This window comes from Mesoplodon bidens (assembly GCF_964165515.1).
Source record: "Mesoplodon bidens genome assembly, chromosome: 15".
In the NCBI taxonomy this organism is placed as follows: Eukaryota; Metazoa; Chordata; class Mammalia; order Artiodactyla; family Ziphiidae; genus Mesoplodon; species Mesoplodon bidens.
The window spans coordinates 13,779,874-13,799,037 of NC_138171.1; the positions used below are offsets into that span (position 1 = coordinate 13,779,874).

Consider the following 19,164-nt stretch of genomic DNA (forward strand, 5'->3'; position numbering starts at 1 on the left):
ATGTCAAAATTACATCAAAGATATCCTCAACACTACAATACATTAAAACATTTCACTTAATACTATACAAATCATCTAACACCAGACACTAAAGTAAACTTAGCATTCAACACAAAACGACCTGTACTTGCTATGCAAAACGCCTACAAAAGCAGATACAGGCCCTTGAAGAAAATAGAATCAGAGATTCAAATTTCTCTTATCTAAAACTAACAGCGGCCTAAAAGTCATGAAAGCAGAAATCCAAAACACAAAAGTCTATATTGCAAAGTATTTGCAGAAGTTTTGTACTGTAATTCAATTTAATTTTCTTCATACCAGCATGAATACAAATATTATGTCTCTGTGCTCAAAAACATCAAGATATACATTATCAGCAACCAGAACCTTCTCCCTGAATAATTAATAATAGCAAAATTTAACTGAGCGGTTACTATGTACAGCTAGGAAACTATATTAAGTACTTCACCTGTCCTCTGTGAAGTACATATACATTTCAATTAACTGGATAAAATATTACGCAGAGTCTGGAAATCTACACACTCCATATAATTTTCTGTATGTAACCTTGGACAAATTAGATTGATTTTGTGTGCCTCATTTTTCCTACCCACCAAACGGGAGATATGCCTGAACCAAGATTTTCCAGAGATATATCAGCAGCAACGTGCTTTTAATGACTGTACAGTAAACACAAAACCTGGCCTTTTTTTTTTTAAATCATCAACATGTTCAAAGCCATTATGTTTCTATTTTCTACATAAATTGAGAATATAATTTTGTCCCTCTCTTATGCTCCCCACCCTTTCATTCTGATTGAAGTTTGGTTCAATTTCAACAACAACAAAAATAAACATATTACATGTGCAAGTTCAAACAAATTGATGCTGCTTTTTTTTTTTTTTTTAAGTCTTACACCTTTCAGTGACTGGCAGGGAAATGCCATCATTTAATGGGCACAGAGCTTTATACCTAAAGGGCTTTTTAAAATCACCTTAGGAAAAGGAAGGCAACCAAGCAAAAAATACTGTGAGAAGTCCTGAATTCAGAGAATCTAGTAGCTGGGTACGGCCAAGTAAGGCATTCAGAAGAATTCAACAAGACCTAATCATATGCCTTTGAGATGGAACAAACTCTAAAAACAGACTAAGGGTAAAATTAGTTATTCAAACTCCTTCTCCCCAGGACATCTTGTGAAACACTGAGGGGGAATAAATTTTTCCTCAATTTCTCCTATCTTCTATATTCTTTCTTTCCATCACATGACTTATTCCAAAAATAACTCAGAACAAAGCGTAGAGTTAAACACTAGGTAGCTAGCTTCTTGCCACAGACCAACCAGGGTACGGAAGGTACAATTTTCCCTCGCATCTCCAACTAAATTATTCTTCTCCCCTGGTTTTATCCAAGTACCCAATGCGGTCCTCACTTGGAAAATAAGACAAACTACATTGGGGATACAACAGTAGTTGCCTGGTCTTCCTCCCGTACTAATGCAGCTTCTGTGCCAAAAATAGAACCTAAAAGGAAATACTGACTATAAAATAAAAATAAACAAAATATTGGCCTGCATGTCTTCTTGCTCTGTCAGAGTGGTTCACAGACATAAGTTTGAGAATCACTCTTTAAGATTCACAGAGTAAGTGTTGAAAAAAAAAAAGATTCAAATATTTTCTATGGCTTCAAACCAGATGGACCAGCTATCCCATAACTGAAAATTTCTGTTTAAAAAAAATACAAAGTAGTATGACACATAAAATGGTATTATTAATCAGTAATAATGCAGCTATGCCATATGCTTATTCTTTGAAAAGCACATTAGACTATAAGCCCCAAATGCACCTCTCAAGTGAAAAAGCCAGTATGTTGTCATTACATTCACTTCACAATGTTTGCTGAAATTATATCATATTCCACAGGACTGCTATTCCAGGTTCTGTGGGTACAATGGTAAACAAGACACAAGGCCCTCAGAGAAGTCCTTAAATTCAGAGAGCCTCATTCCTGGGCAAAGGAAGGTGCTCAGAGGAGTTCAAAAAGACCTAAGCAATGAGATAAAATAAACCCTAAAGATGGACAAAGGATAAAATCACAGAGCTAACATTTTACTGGATATTAACAATACACAAGATATTTCCAGAAGGTATTTCCAGAAAGTGATTAAGCCATAAAGGAAATAAATAGGGTGTGTGATATAAAAGAGGAGGGAGGGAGGGAGGAAGAGGGAAGTAATTTCAGGTCAGGGAAGGGCTCTCTGAAGATGCAACATTTAATCTGAGAGCTGAAAGGAACCAACCATGCAAACAGGGTTCCAGGCATATAGCATTGTATATAATAGCACTAACAGATAATGAAATTTATATATTTATGTACATAGGTAGATATATAATTTTTTTTTTTTTTTTTAGCCACGCCGCGAGGTCTGTGGGATCTTAGTTCCCCAATCAGGGATTGAACTCCAGTCCTCAGCAGTGAAAGCGCAGAGTACTAACCACTGGACCACCAGGGAATTCCCATGAAATTAATAATTATTAATGATAATAAAACAGATAATTGATTAAGTCTAACAGTCTCAACCTTCTTCCCACTTCTAGTCTGGGACCCACACTGTAGGCCAACAGGAACTTGAAAATTATGTGCTAGTAACCTGCTTCATTTTAAAACGTATGTTTAGGGCTTCCCTGGTGGCGCAGTGGTTAAGAATCCACCTGCCAATGCAGGGGACATGAGTTCGATCGCTGGTCCAGGAAGATCCCACATGCCACAGAGCAACTAAACCCATGCGCCACAACTACTGAGCCTGCACTCTAGAGCCCACGAGCCACAACTACTGAGCCTGAGTGCCACAACTACTGAAGCCCACGCGCCTAAAGCCTGTGCTCCGCAACAAGAGAAAAGCCACTGCAATGAGAAGCCCGTGCACTGCAAGGAAGAGCAGCCCCGGCTCGCTGCAACTAGAGAAAGACCACCGCTGCAACAAAGGCCCAACACAGACATAAATAAATAAATAAAATACATTTTTAAAACATAAAAAATAAACAAAACTTACATTTAATAAAAATCCATGAGAGATCCATACTCTAAGCCAGTATACAACATAGCTTTCTAGAAAGTATTATTCGTAATAGGTGGGACAAGGAAGTATTACTAAAAATAACACTTAATAGATTTAGAGGAAAAAAACAGATTCAAATTCCAGCTCTCCTAATAATAACGTTACCACCACCACCCATTACTTCCTCTATAAATTACAGAGAGCATCTCTTGCCCTACCTATCTCAAAGAGCAGTTATGAATGACTGAGATCCTCACTGCCACCCACACTGTCAGAAAAAGCCATGTCTCTTAGTGGAAAAAAACATACAGCCCATCCACTCATTAAGGGAGACTGCCAGGGCCTCACACTGGAGTGTATTTGTTATTTAAACCCAGATTATTAGAATATTGTGGATATCTGGCTTCCCAACTTTACAGCAGATTAGAAGGGAGAGACTATTAGAAGCAACAAAGTAGTAACAACAAGAAAGCAGAGCTAACTGGCAGGCAAAAGATAGTGAAGGAAAATAGGTGAAAAAAACTTTTTTAATTTAAGAATAGCAAATACAAAAACTCTTAAAATTAAAGTGGCCTAGACTCAGTCATTCAACCTTATGAGAAACACTCCTGTTTAATTCAGGAGGTAGAAGAGGTGTCACTCACAGCAAAAAATAATAATAAAACTCCTAATGTCCTGAATCGTTAAGAAAAGATTAAATACACTTAGCACACTGCTTGAAAGGGGGAAGTTTGAATACGCTTAAGGATTTCAATTTCCGAGGGTTAATTTTTTTTTTTTTAAACAAGCTCTGTGCTATAATGGTTGTTTTTGGCTATGCACAGCAACCATCTGGGCTTCTCTGCACCGTTCTGTTCTATTCCCAGCCACTCCCCATTGTGGTGCTTAGAAGCAATGGAAGTATTCACAAGGCAAGCAGCAAAGGTTAGAAAACCTGGGACTTAGATGATCAACAGTTTAGGCAAGAAAGGGCTTCCACTAAGTACAACACAAAATCCAGGAGCCAAAAGAAATCAGTATTTTTTTTTTTTTTTTTTTGGCCACACCATGCGCCATGCGGGATCTTAGTTCCCCAACCAGGGATCGAACCCATGTCCCCTGCATTGGGAGCGCCGAGTCTTAACCACTGGACCACCAGGGAAGTTCCAAGAAATCAATACTTTTAAACATATTAAAAATTATAACAAAAAAAAAAAAGTTAAACATTAACTGGATAAATTTGGTACAATTTGAACACCAAGATAATAATGGTAAAGAATTATAATCTACTGAATAAACTAAAATTTCATAAATCCACAATAAATATAAAAATATATACACAAAGGGAAAGCTCTTCTTTACAGCAGAGAGCCAACAAATATAGAAGGAATGATCAAACTGGAAAATCACCATTTGGAAAAGTCATAATCATCATTCATTCAAGAGGCAACAATCATCAGTGGAAGCTACAACTAGTGCTATAAGTTTACGGAGTAATATAGGGTATTTCCATAATTACAGACTCAAACCCTCTAAACCCCACAGCAAACTTTACGGTTATCTCCCAAAAACAACCTTACAATGGAAAAAGTAGCAGACACCACTGCAACCAAATGGTCGATGTTAGCATCATCAAAGATGGGACTGATCTGCTTAGATGGACTGAGAGCACATCATGTCCATGGTATTCCTCCCTGAAAAGTGCAGAACTTGAATTTAAACATGAGCAAATGCCACACAAGCACAAACTGAGACTTTCCTAACAAAACTGAAGAATCAATGTCATGAAACAAAAAAGCAAGCAGAAACTGTCCCAGATTAAGGAGACTAAAGAGACATAAATGAATGCAGTGCATGCAATCTTCGAGTTCCCTTCCCTCTAGAAGACATTATTGAGACAACTGGTGAGATCTGGATAAGATCTACAGATTGTGTCAAAAATAATTTCATGGGTCTTCCCTGGTGGCACAGTGGTTGAGAGTCCGCCTGCCAATGCAGGGGACACGGGTTTGTGCCCCGGTCCGGGAAGATCCCACATGCCGCGGAGCGGCTGGGCCCGTGAGCCATGGCTGCGGAGACTGTGCATCCGGAGCCTGTGCTCCGCAATGGGAGAGGCCACAACAGTGAGAGGCCCGTGTACCACAAAAAATAAATAAATAAATAATAATTTCATGATTTTTATAATCATAGTGTGATAATATTTTAAAAGTCCTTGTTTTTAGAAAATGAAATATTTAGGAGTAAAGGAGAATCATGTCTGCAACTTCCTCTCAAACGGTTCAGAAAAAATACTTTTTTTCATTTTAAATGATAGGAGAAAGCAAATATGGTAAAATGTTAACATTTGAAAAATGTGAGTGAAATGTACCCTGGGAGTCTTTATATTAATCTTGCAACTTTTCTGGTAAGCCCCAAATTAAGAAGAAATAAAAAATAAAAGATGCAGGGGGCACAAGTTCAATCCCTGGTTGGGGAAATAAGATCCTGCATGCTGCGCAGAGCAGCCAGAAAAATAATAATAATAAATAAATAAATAAATATTAAAATTTTAAAAAATAAAAGATAAATAACAGATTGGGAGAAAATACCTATAGTGCATAAACAGACAAGGAATGAAAACCCAGAATACACAGGAGCTCTCACAAATCAGTAAGAAAAGACAACACAAGAGGAAAAATGGGCAAAAAATCAAAATAGGCAGTTCAGGGCTTCCCTGGTGGCGCAGTGGTTGAGAGTCTGTCAGCCGACACAGGGGACGCGGGTTCGTGCCCTGGTCTGGGAGGATCCCACGTGCTGCGGAGCGGCTGGGCCCGTGAGCCATGGCTGCTGAGCCTGAGCGTCCCGAGCCTGTGCTCCGCAACGGGAGAGGCCACAGCTGTGAGAGGCCTGCGTATCGCAAAAAAGGAAAAAAAAGGCAGTTCACTGTAGTACAAATGGCCAATAAACACATTAAAACATGCACAACTCTTCCAAGGATTAGGGAAATGTATAATAAAAACAATGAAAGAAAATTATACCAGTTGGCAAAAATTAGTAATTTTAAGCAAGTATCCTTTAGGCTCAACAGGCCCACAGCACAAGTACATCAAGATACAAAAGATATGTACAAGGATATTCAATATAACACCCTATAAAAGAGCAAAAAAAGGGAGGAGGGAACAAATAATGAGCATCAATAGGGGAATATAAACTCTAATTAGATGCAAGCTCCTTGAAGTAAAAGACTAGCACATTTTTTCATTGATATTTGTCCCCAGTAACTGACACATGACAAGTACTCTATATATATTTGCAAATTAAAAGATAAATGGTTAAAGAAAGGACACTCAAAATGGTGTATTATATAGCCATTGAAACAAACAGTAGATCTAAAAAATAATCACCTAAAAAGATGCCCATGGAACAACTAAAAAAAACAACTTGCAGGCAACATGTAACATGATTGTTTTAAAGTATGAGAACATGTCTACATAGATACATCTGCTTATTCTTGGGGGAAAAGTAGAGAAAGGTACACAGAATTTGATGAGTGATTAAACTGCGAGAATACTTTAACTGCTGTACTTTCATTATGGAACAGAAGTTCTTGTGCCACAGGCCCAGTAGCTGTGGGGCACCGGCTTAGCTGCTCCATGGTATGTGGGAACTTCCCCGACCAGGGCTCGAACCCGTGTCCCCTGCACTGGCAGGCGGATTCCTAACCACTGTGCCACCAGGGAAGTCCCAGGGGAGAAGTTTTTAATAGGCAAAATTTGGGGTGAGAGCTGCAGGGTGTGTGACTTTCTTCTGATTGGTTGGTGGTGAGGTAACAGGGCAGTGTTCCAGGAATCTTGTGCTCAGCCAGAAGTTACCATCCTCCACCTGGGTGGGGGACTTAGTTCCTGCAGAAGATATTATGTATATTCCTTCAGGAGGAACCAGGACCCAGCCCCAAGGCTGTACTATTGTTTCTTGACTGCTCCTCCTTTCTTTCTGCATTCCCTCCCTTCCCTGATTAACAACTGTTTGATTCTGCCCTTTGGAACTCAGGGAAGGTCAAGGAGGCTAAATGAAGCCTATTTCCTACAAACAAGGAACAGGGGACAAGGAAAGGATTTGTACCAGGGAGGGCCCCAAGGGTCCTGCTCATTTCATTTTGAGAGGTGGGATTATGACTAACTTTGTGTTATCACTATGTTTAAGTAAAAACTATTTTTTTAATATTTATTTATGTATTTATTTGGCTGCACTGGGTCTTTAGTTGCAGCAAATGGGATCTTCGTCCCCTCGTGCAGGGATCTTCATTGCAGCATTCGGAAACTTTTCTTTTTATAAGTTGCAGCATGCATGCAGGGTCTTCAGTTGTGGCATGCAAACTCTTAGTTGCAGCATGCAAACTCTTAGTTACGGCATGTGGAATCTAGTTCCCCGACCAAGGCTTGAACCCGGGCCCCCGGCATTGGGAGCACAGAGTCTTAACCACTGACTACCAGGGAAGTCCCAACACTGAATTTAAAGAAGATGCCATTTTAAAAAATTAAGCTCTACAAAATGTTAAACTTCCTAATGTAATACAAAATGAACAGATTAGGAAAACAATTATGTAACACACACCAAGAGTCTTAAAAATCTTTGATCCAGATTCTACTTCCAGGAGTCTATCCAAAGGAAGTAACAGAAATGCAGACAAAGCTTATGTACCAAATGTTCACACTAGCATTACTTTTAACAATTATAAAACAGAAGTAGCCTTTAAAATATCATTTAAAGCTCTGTACAATTACACATAAAAGGAAGATGCAGAAATATATAGAAAATATACACACAGGAGAGAGAAGAAAAATTCAGGAAATGGACCAAAATATTATCCCCAAGATCACTAGGTACCTTTTCCCACTTTGAAATGACCCACAAATTTCCAAAACTGGCTTGTTCGGCTTTTATAACCACACAACAATATGGAGCATGTGACAGGGTTATAATTTATTTATATATAAACATTCCTAAACCTTATTTTACATTTGAAATACAAAGTACTAACTCCTTACCTAAGTCAGATATCAAGCCCGCTTCCTCAATTGCCAATTTAAGCCAAAAAAAAAAAAATATATATATATATATATATATATATATATCAAGACAAGTCACAAATTGGGAGAAAATATTTGCAAAACGTTTATCTGATAAAGGACTTGTATCCAAAATATACAAAGGACTCTTAAATAACAAAAATAAGAAAGAACATAAGCAAACAACCCAATTTTACAATGGCAAAATATTGGGGCTCCCCTGGTGGTCCAGTGGTAAAGAATCTTCCTTCCAATGTAGGAGACATGGTTTCGATCCCTGGTCGGGGAACTAAGGTCCCACATACCGCAGGGCAACTAAACCCACACGCTGCAACTACTGATCTTGCGCACCACAACTACTGAGCTCACGCACCTCAACAAGAGAGCTCTCACGCCGCAAACTACAGAGCCCACGTGCCCTGGAGCCCGCATGCACCGCAACGAGAGAAAACCCTCACACTACAACTAGAGAGAAGCCCAAGCAACGCAACAAAGAGACTGCGCACTGCAACGAAAGATCCCACATGCCTCAACGAAGATCCTGAGTGCCGCAACTAAGACCTGATGCAGCCCAAAAAAATAAATTAAATAAATAAATGTTTTAAAATTGTAAAAATAAAAAAATAAATAAATAAAACGGCAAAATATCTAAATACCTCACCAAAGAAGATATACAGATGACAAATAAGCACATGAAAAGATGCTCAATATCATGTCTTTGAGGAATTACAAATTAAAACAAAAATGAAACCACCGCACATCTATTAGAATGGCTAAAATCTAAAAAACTGACAATAACAAACGCTGACAAGAATATGAAGCAACAGGAACTCTCATTGCTGGGGGAATGCAAAATGGTACAGCCACCTTAGAAAACTGTTTGGCAGGGCTTCCCTGGTGGTGCAGTGGTTGAGAGTCCGCCTGTTGATGCAGGGGACACGGGTTCGTGCCCCGGTCTGGGAAGATCCCACATGCCGCGGAGCGGCTGGGCCCGTGAGCCATGGCCGCTGAGCCTGCGCGTCCGGAACCTGTGCTCCGCAACGGGAGAGGCCACAGCAGTGAGAGGCCCGCGTACCTCAAAAAAAAAACAAACTGTTTGGCAGTTTCTTACAAACCTAAACATTATCTTACCATATGATGCAACAATCACATTCCTATTTAAATGCCCAGCTGACTCAAAAATATGTCCATACGAAAACCTATACACAAATGTTTATAACAGCAGCTCTATTTATAACTGCCCAAAACTGGAAGCAACCAAGATGTCCTTCAACAGATGAATGGATAAACTGTCATATGTCCACATGATGGATGATTCAGAAATAAAAACAAATGGTCAAGCCAAGAAAGACATGGAGGAACCATAAATGCACAATGATAAGTAAAAGAAGCCAGTCTGAAAAGGCTTCATACTATATGATTCCAACTATATGATCTTCTGCAAAAGCCAAAACTAAAGAACAGTAAACAGGCCAGCAATTCAGGAGAAGAGGAGAATGAATAGGTGAAGCATGGGTAGCTTTCAGAGAGGTAAAACTATTCTGTATGGTACTGTAATAGTAGATACATGACACTATGCCTTTGTCAAAACCTATAGAACTATAAACACAAAGAGTAAATCTTAATATAAACTATGGATTCTATTTAATAATATGGTATTAATATTGGTACATTAATTATAACAAATGTACCATGTACTACACTAATGCAAAATGCTAACAGGGGAAACAGGGTGGGGGCAGGGAGGGGTGTGGTAGAGACGCAAATGGGGACTGTACTATCTGCTCAATTTTTCTATAAATCTAAAACTATTCTAAAAAATAGTCTATTTTTTTAAATCATGAGAACTACAAAGAAATATGCTACTTTATCAAGTGGATATCTAACACCAATTAAGCAACCAAGTTTTGTAATATGTCTTTTTATAATTGAGTTGTATAAAACTTTCAAAAATAAGGCTGCAGAATTTCTTTACCATACCCCCATTTCTATAATGCTACCCAGTGCTCCCAAAAGGAAAAGTAAAATGAAAAATTTTCAGTGAAGACAATGCAATGTCTGGTTCATTAATCCAAACATGTTAAATTGTTTAAACAATAGCTTAAATAATAAATTTAAACTTGCTTCAATAATAAATTTAAACTTTGTTCAACAGGGAAGATTTTTATTTTCTTTTCTTTTAATATTTATTTATTTATTTTGGCTGTGCCGGGTCTTAGTCACAGCATTCAGGCTTCTTAGTTGCAGCATGGATGTGGGATCTAGTTCCCCGACCAGGGATCAAACCCTGGCCCCCTACATTGGGAGTCCTACCCACCAAGGAAGTCCCAGGAAGACTTTTCCTTAAAATTCTCATACAACTGTCCTAAGTCTTTGCAATATCATCTGCATTTTTTAAAAAGATTTTTAAAATATTCCCCACCAATTCAAAAACATTTATCAAATGCCTACTACATACCAAGCTGAATATACTGTGATAACCGTTTTTGCCTTGTCAAGGAAATTTACCTGATTTTTCCAATGAAACTTTCCTCCAGTAAACATTTTTTGAGGACTATTAAGTAGCGGGAAAATACAATATTCAGATGTTACCAAAACATGCTGCAGAATTATAGATTGTTAATGATTCACACAAAAACGTCGGAGCTATCTTACCAAGAAGAAATTTAACTTACTAAATACAATAAGCACAACCATGCAGTTAAAATGAATCAGAAAAGGGAATTTCCTGGCGGTCCGGTGATTAGGACTCAGTGCTTTCACTGCCAGGGTCCAGATTCGATCCCTGGTCGGGGAACTAAGATCCCACAGCAGCACAGCCAAAAAAAACAAAAAACAAAAAACAAAAACAGGAATCAGAGAAGAAACTATTTCAGACAATTTTCACAGGCAGCTCTCCTCACCCTCATCGATAACCTGAAGCAGCTGGGTAGATTCACACAAGAGGACAGCAATACTGACCTTGACAATTCCTAATAATGACAAAGTCTGTAAGTACCAAGTGAGCACTTAAGGTTTTGCTGTTTATTACACAAATATCTTTTCAGACACGCATAAACAGGAAACTCCACTTTATCACAAGTCTTGGGGAATATAAAAGTTTGCACAAAGGCAGTGCTTTCAAGCACTGTAGTGGGAAAGTATGTTCAGGCTTTCAAAATAAAGACATTAATTAGAACTTAAAACTTCCATTACCAAGAGACTTGTAGAATACAAGCAGAAAATATAGCAATAACACTTGTATTTTTACCGTACTATAAATTAATTATAATAATAATATACATCAACTTACGAGCAAAGTATCTCATTTTGCAGGTAAGAAAGGACTCCAGAAGCTGTGATTTGTCCATTCTGTTGAAGCACACCCTCAAGTATGCTAAGATACTGTCTGTGTTAAGTGGGAATTCCTAACATAATAAAAATATTCTAAGTAGATTTAAGGCAATCAGCTTAAGCTAATCTGCTGATATCTAGCTATATTAGAGCCATTAAATTAGATTCATTCAGGTTAAAACCCAGCAAAAACTCAATTCTGTAAGTCCTATACAGGCATACCTCAGAGATATTTCAGGTTAACTTCCAGACCATCATTATAAAGCAAAGTCACACGAATTTTTTGGTTTCCCAGTGCACATAACAGTTATGTTTACACTATACTGTAGTCTATTAAGTAGGCAATAGCATTGTATCTAAAAAACAATGTACATGCCTTAATTTAAAAATATTTTATTGCTGGGATAATTTTAAAATATTTTATTGCTGGGAATTCCCTGGAGGTCCAGTGGTTAGGACTTGAGCTTTCACTGCCAAGGTCGCGGGTTCAATCCCTCATCCGGGAGCTAAGACCGCACAAGCAGTGAACTAAAGTAAGCAAATAAATAAATATTTTATTGCTAACAACTGCTAACCGTCATATGAGCCTTCAGCGAATGGTAATTTTTTCTTTGCTGGTGGAGGGTCCTGCCTCCATGTTGGTGGCTGCTGGCCGATCAGAGTGGTGGCTGCTGAAGGCTGGGGTGGGCGTGACAATTTCTTAAAATACAACAACAATGAAATTTGCCTCGTCAATCAACTCTTCCTTTCACAAACGATTTCTCTGTAGCATACAATGCAGTTTGACAGCATTTTACTCATAGTAGAACTTCCCTCAAAACTGGAGTCGAGGGCTTCCCTCGTGGGGCAGTGGTTGAGAGTCCGCCTGCCGATGCAGGGGACACGGGTTCGTGCCCCGGTCCGGGAAGACCCCACATGCCACGGAGCTGCTGGGCCCGTGAACCATGGCCGCTGAGCCTGTGCATCCGGAGCCTGTGCTCCGCAACAGGAGAGGCCACAACAGTGAGAGGCCCGCGTACCACAAAAAAAAAAAAAAAAAAAAAAAAATTGGAGTCTATCTTCTCAAACGTTGCTGCTGCTTTATCAACTAAGTTTATGTAATATTCTAAATCCTTTGTTGTCATTTCAGTCAAGTTTTCCACATTATCTGGGTATGGTTTGTGGTGCCCCAAAGCAATTACAATAGGAACAAAGATCACTGATCATAGAGCACCATCAAACATATAACAATTAAGTCTGAAATATTTCAAGATTACCAAAATGTGACAGAGACACACAGACTTTCTTGATGCAAGGCAGCCACAAAACTTCAATTTCTTTAAAAAAAAGGCAGTATCTGTGAAACACAATAAAACAAAGTATGGCCATACTAACATTTTAATTAGAAAAAGCTATTAAAAAACTATAAACAACTTTCTAATCGCATTCTTCTTTCTTATCAAATATCAATGAAAAGAAAAAGCAAAGTAATATTCAAAAATAAGACAACCTCAAGTCCAATGATACTGAACAAGTACAATTACTTAGCATCTAACATAGCCCCTAACCCAGAATAGGCCAAATTGAACTTGCATTCTTTCAAATCACCTAATATTTGTTTATACTTTTTTTTTTTTTTTTTGTGCGGTACGTGGGCCTCTCACTGTTGCGGCCTCTCCCGTTGCGGAGCACAGGCTCTGGACGCACAGGCTCAGCGGCCATGGCTCACAGACACAGCCGCTCCGCGGCATGTGGGATCTTGCCGGACCAGGGCACAAACCCGCGTCCCCTGCATCGGCAGGCGGACTCTCAACCACTGTGCCACCAGGGGAGCCCTGTTTATCCTTATATTAAAAATAGTTTTTGAAATATCTAATGTAATCTGTCTAAAATGTTTTTAGCAACCACATCATTTACCAAAAAGCTTAATCATTTTTTTTAACTAGAACTATTCTGCTAGATGTCATCTTACAGTTCATATTCATTAAAAAATATGGGATACATTACTTGCCCAAAAATAATTTATTCAGTGTTTCCCTAGATGCCTTAGATTGAAAACTAGATTAAGAAAATCTGGGTAGCACCACATATTAACTGATCTCTAATGTATGAAAGACTGTGTTTTGTATACAAGTAATCCCAAACAACTTTTACCCCTGTTGTCACTCCAATTATTTTCATTCATCATTTTGAACCTAGAGAAACAAATTGTTTAAATTATTTTAAACTAGATCCTACCATAAAGAGACAGAACAGAACAAACATTTACTAGACTCCTGCGGGTGCACAGTATTTCACTGTCCATGGATAAGAAAACTAAAGTTTGGGTAGGTAGAATAACTTGGTCAAGGTCTCACAACTGATGGAACAGGGATTAATTAGAACTCAGCATCACCTGAATTCCAAGTTCATGCTTTTTATACTACCCTTCCCCCCACATTTTAATTGTACTAATCACTGTGATTGTATAAATCTCAACTATAAAATTACCCAACAGCAACTACTTTGCAATTGGGTGGTGGGGGGGAGCCCACAGGTAGAAAATAGATACCCAAGAACTACCTAAAACTGAACTTTTCCAATATGTAACCAAGGGATATTAGAAGTATAGTCTCATCCCCTCTGTTTCAGAGTAAGGAATCTTAGATCTAGAAAACCATTAGTTGGTGACAAGATCCTGCCAGAATCAGAAACTCCATCTCCCCACTCAACACTTGAAGTATTTCCCTTATCACTCCATTTGTCATAGAGCAGTGATTATTCAATTGTGGTCCCCAGACCAGTCCCATCACCAACACCAGGGAACTTAGAATGCAAATTCTTGAACTCTAAGCCAAAACTGTAAACTCTGAAGGTGGGACCTGGCAATCTGTGATTTAAGCATTCAAGTGATTCTGGTATGCTCTTAAGTTTGAGAGCCACTGCTATGGAGGAAACCTGACCGTTTAAAACAGACCACCCTAGGGCATAAGCTCCTGCACACAGGAGTTAATCAACTCCTAAAAAGAGAAAACAGACTGAGTTAATCCTCCCTTCCTATTGTCTAGTCCAGAACAGTGCTTCTCAAACTTTAGGAAGCAGAACCACCTGTAGAGAGAGGAGTTGTTTAACAAATTCCCAGGCCCCACCCCCAGAGATTACAACTCAGTAGGCCTGGGATACAGAGAGGCCTTCTAACAGCACCCAGGTGATACAAATACCGCAGAAAAGCAGACTACACTTTTGAGAAACAGAGGACTAGAGCAAATCCTCTTTGAGATTTCACATAGCCCAATGTGAAGAACATTTCCATCCTTCCTTTCTCATCCTTCCTGCTTGCCCTCTAAGATTCTTAATCTGCTCCAAGATTATTTTTGAAAGTCACAACCAATTTTATATATTCAATCCCATTTCTCAAAATACACCAACAAGGGCTTCGCTGGTGGCGCAGTGGTTGAGAGTCCGCCTGCCGATGCAGGGGACACGAGTTCGTGCCCCAGGCCGGGAAGATCCCACGTGCCGCGGAGCGCCTAGGCCCGTGAGCCATGGCCGCTGAGCCTGCGCGTCCGGAGCCTGTGCTCTGCAACGGGAGAGGCCACAACAGTGAGAGGCCCGCGTACCGAAGAAAAAAAAAAAACACACATACCAACAAGGTTAAGTTAGAGTTAAGATTTAATTTATTCTCCTTAGAACAAAATAATACCAAAAAAGCCTTCAAAAGGGCTTGTATGGAAGTTTAATGTGATTCAGTTAAATATGTTATGTGGCCACGACAAAAGAGTATCCTATGAGATACCACAAAGAACACCTGAATTGAGATCTCAGTTCTATCAGGAGGTCTGCCACTTGTGTGACCTTAGAGGGAAATATGAGGAAATGATGACGCATTGTCCTTTTTTTTAAATATTTTATTTATTTGGCTGCGTTGGGTCTTAGTTGCAGCACACGGGATGTTTCATTGTGGCGCTCGGGCTTCTCTAATTATGGCACGCGGGCTTCTCTCCCTAGCTGTGGCTTGCAGGCTCAGTAGCTGCGGCGCGCAGGCTTAGTTGCCCTGCGGCATGTGGGATCTTAGTTCCCCAGATAGAATCGCGTCCCCTGCATTGGAAGGCGAATTCTTAACCACTGGACCACCAGGGAAATCCCACAAGTTGTCTTTCAATAGCTTTTTATATAAACTTATGTGAAAATTCCACTACTACACTCCATAATGGCAATACTCAGACATCCAAAAACATGTAGAATTGAGAAAAGGTGTATGTTAGACTTACAAATTCTGATCATCACCAAAATTATCTATTTTATTCATTTATTATTCAAAAAACAGTTACTAAATGCCTACTATAAGCACACCAGGAACTCAGAGACACAAGATGCTCTTAAGAGTTCATGTCCTGCACCTCTCTCATTTCCTGGTATCATTATAGTTTTTAACATCTCTCAAATCTATCCATTTCTTTTTAAGCCTACTACCCTTTAGTGTCCAGATAGTGTATTTTCCCTGGATTACTCCAAAAGTTTACCTTTATTCTAAAGACTTCTCCTTGTATGTAATGATCCAGCCACACTAAATAACTTACCGTTTCCCAGAGGACAACCCAACTGCTCCAAGTCTTTTTGCCCAAGCTGCTCCCAGTTAGAACGCTATTCTACTGACCCCATCACCCACCTTCAATTTATACGTTATAACAACTCCCCCTGAAAGCTTACTCAGATGCTTCAACTTTGTCTCTTTCAGCTCTCTCCCAATCCCAAATTAGGTTATACACTCCCCTGCAAAAAGCTTGATAACTGTAACTTTGAACATCCCTATCGTGCTTATCACCTGGTAACTGCCGCTCTTCTTGCTCTTCTCCCTTCTGAAGGCAGAGCCCGAATCTCTGTATTGTTTCAGCCACAGCACCTAACACACAGCAGGTACACCAAATTTTGTTCATGAGTGAGGGGAGGAAAGAGACATTCAAAGTGACTATGTACAGGATGCTCAGAGATCTTGGAGGAATCATTCCCGATAAAGAGGTCAAAACACTCAGAAGTTGCTTACCAACAAATAAGAAGGTTTTACAGGGGTTCCCTGGTGGCCTAGTGGTTAGGATTCCGGACTTTCACTACCGTGGCCTGGGTTCAATCCCTGGTCAGGGACTATCCATCCACAAGCCGCAAGATGCGGCCAAAAAAAAAAAAAGGTTTTACATAAAATTTTATAACATTTGAGAAATTACCTGAAGAAGACATTCTACTCTGATACAGAAGACTATCTTTTTGATTATAAGCACAAGGGAAAATAATGGAAAGCACTATAGAAAAACAAGAATAACTCTGCCATCAAATAATTTGTGGTACTGATATCTCTTGGACTCAAGAGGTTAAAATATAATTAAAACATGCCAACACAGCTACTACAGTTTCTGGAATTTAAAACACACACACTTATGACTTAATGTCATGCTATAAAACACCAAATGTCTTCAGTTTTCTGTTCCAGGAATGATGTTTGGAAGTCTGCCAAACACAGAGGAGAAAACCTCTGGCTCCTCCATGCTTTGCAGTATGGGAGGAAACTAGCCTGTCCAGAAAAGATGAAATCATGTATAATATGGTAGAGAGCTCTGTCATAAAATGACAAATTCAAGTAAGCAGAAAATGAGAAGGCAGTGCAGTAAAGATTACAAACTTTGGATACAGAATAGTCTGTCCAGTTGAGGGCCTCATCCTAAAACAGGCATAAAGAATACCTTATGGGGTTGTCATGAGAATTACATGAAGGAATTACATAAAGCATTTAAAATACTCAGATTCTGATAGATGTATCCAGTGTTCAATAAATGGTAACTATTGACATTATTATTGCTTTACGATACAAGAATCTTAGAAAGCAAAGATCCAAGTAGCAAAAGTTATATTCTGAGAATTCAGGCTTTTCCAGTTACTTATTGTTCCTAACTCCCTTAGCTTCTTTTTTTTTTCTTTTTAACAAATATTTATTGAGCACATACTATTTGTTAAGTCCTTTATTTATTATTTTCTATTTTGGCTACATTGGGTCTTCGTTGTTGCGCGCGGCCTTGCCGCTCTTCATTGAGGTGTGCGGGCTTCTCATTGCAGTGGCTTCTCTTGTTGCGGAGCTCAGGCTCTAGGTGCGTGGGCTTCAGTAGCTGTGGCACACAGGCTCAGTAGTTGTGGCTCACGGGCTCTAGTGCACAGGCTCAGTAGTTGTGGCGCACAGGCTTATTTGCTCTTCGGCATGTGGGATCTTCCCAGACCAGGGCTCGAACCCAGGTCCCCTGCATTGGCAGGTGGACTCCCAACCACTGCACAACCAGGGAAGCCCTAGCTTCTTTTCTGACGTGAGTACTTTACTTCTCTTAAACTGCCTCCCCCCAACAATAATTTTCTTATTATAAAAACTAGTTATAATTACCAGCTAAATTAACTATGTTTGCTTTTAGAAGAACAGAAAAATTTGTTAACAAAGTGTTTAGAATTCTCATAATGCTAAATCAAAGTCATTTCAAATATATAAAGGGCATTTAAAATCACATATTGAAACATTAGAAACATAAAGATTCCAAAATCCTTAAAATATGGAAGATAAAATATAATACGGTGTATATTACAGACTGAATTGCGTCCCCCCAAATTCACAAGTTGAAGTTCTAACTCCTACTCCCTCAGAATGTGACTGTTTGGAGATAAAGTTTTATAGAGGTAAATAAGTTAAAATGAGATCATCAGGGAGGGCCCTAATCCAATATGACTAGTGTCCTTATATGAGGAGGGAATCTGGACACAGACATGTACAGAGGGAAGACCATATGAAGACACTGGGAGAAAACAGCCATCTACAAGCCAAAGAGAGAAATTTCATTTCTTTCTCATAAGAAATCAACTCTGCAGATACCTTGATCTTGAACTTCTAGCCTTCAGAACTGTGACAAAATTTCTGTTGTTTAAGCCACCAGGTCTGTGGTACTTTGTTATGGCAGCCCTACCAAACTAATGCAGCCTACTCTTCCTAAAACCAGATTGGATTTATAGACTGGGAGTACATTTCTAGTCACAGTCATTGATTCCACAAGCTAACCTCAATACCACTTAGAATCAGACGCATTTCCAAAGTCAAAAAATCAAATACCTAAAGCCAGAATCAGGATTTGTACAACATATATGTTTTTTAAATATTTATTTATTTATTTGGTTGCACTGGGTCTTAGTTGTGGCATGCGAACTCTTAGTTACGGCATGCATGTGGGATCTAGTTCCCTGACCGGGGACTGAACTCGGGTCCCTGCACTGGCAGCACAGAGTCTTAACCACTGCACCACCAGGGAAGCCCCATATACGCTTTTTTTAAAATAAAGTGCATTATCTGTACTATTTGGGCTACGGCTGATCTAAAACACTATTAACATGTAACGTATTATGTGGCTATATCACTTGTATTGAAGGAAAAATGCATATTCTGAATTTTTATGTGCACCTATTAAAGACAGTCCTCTCACCTATTAAACAGTCCTCTCAACCTGAACGATTTTAGAAATACTGTTTTTCGATAGAGGAAACAGACTTTGGATTCAAATAGATGGGGATTAAAAGCCCAGTGTTGGGGGCTTCCCTGGTGGCACAGTGGTTGAGGGTCCGCCTGCCGATGCAGGGGACACGGGTTCGTGCCCCGGTCCGGGAAGATCCCACATGCCGCGGAGCAACTAGGCCCGTGAGCCATGGGCGCTGAGCCTGTGCGTCCGGAGCCTGTGCTCCGCAACGGGAGAGGCCACAACAGTGAGAGTCCCG

The 19,164-nt window shown here is 39.4% G+C and overlaps 1 protein-coding gene across 5 annotated transcripts in view; it reads right to left on the bottom strand.

The window, feature by feature from the left end:
• Positions 1-19,164, bottom strand: part of NCOA3 (nuclear receptor coactivator 3) — a 126,436-nt gene that overhangs the window by 69,587 nt on the left and 37,685 nt on the right. The gene's annotated exons all lie outside the window — the stretch shown is intronic.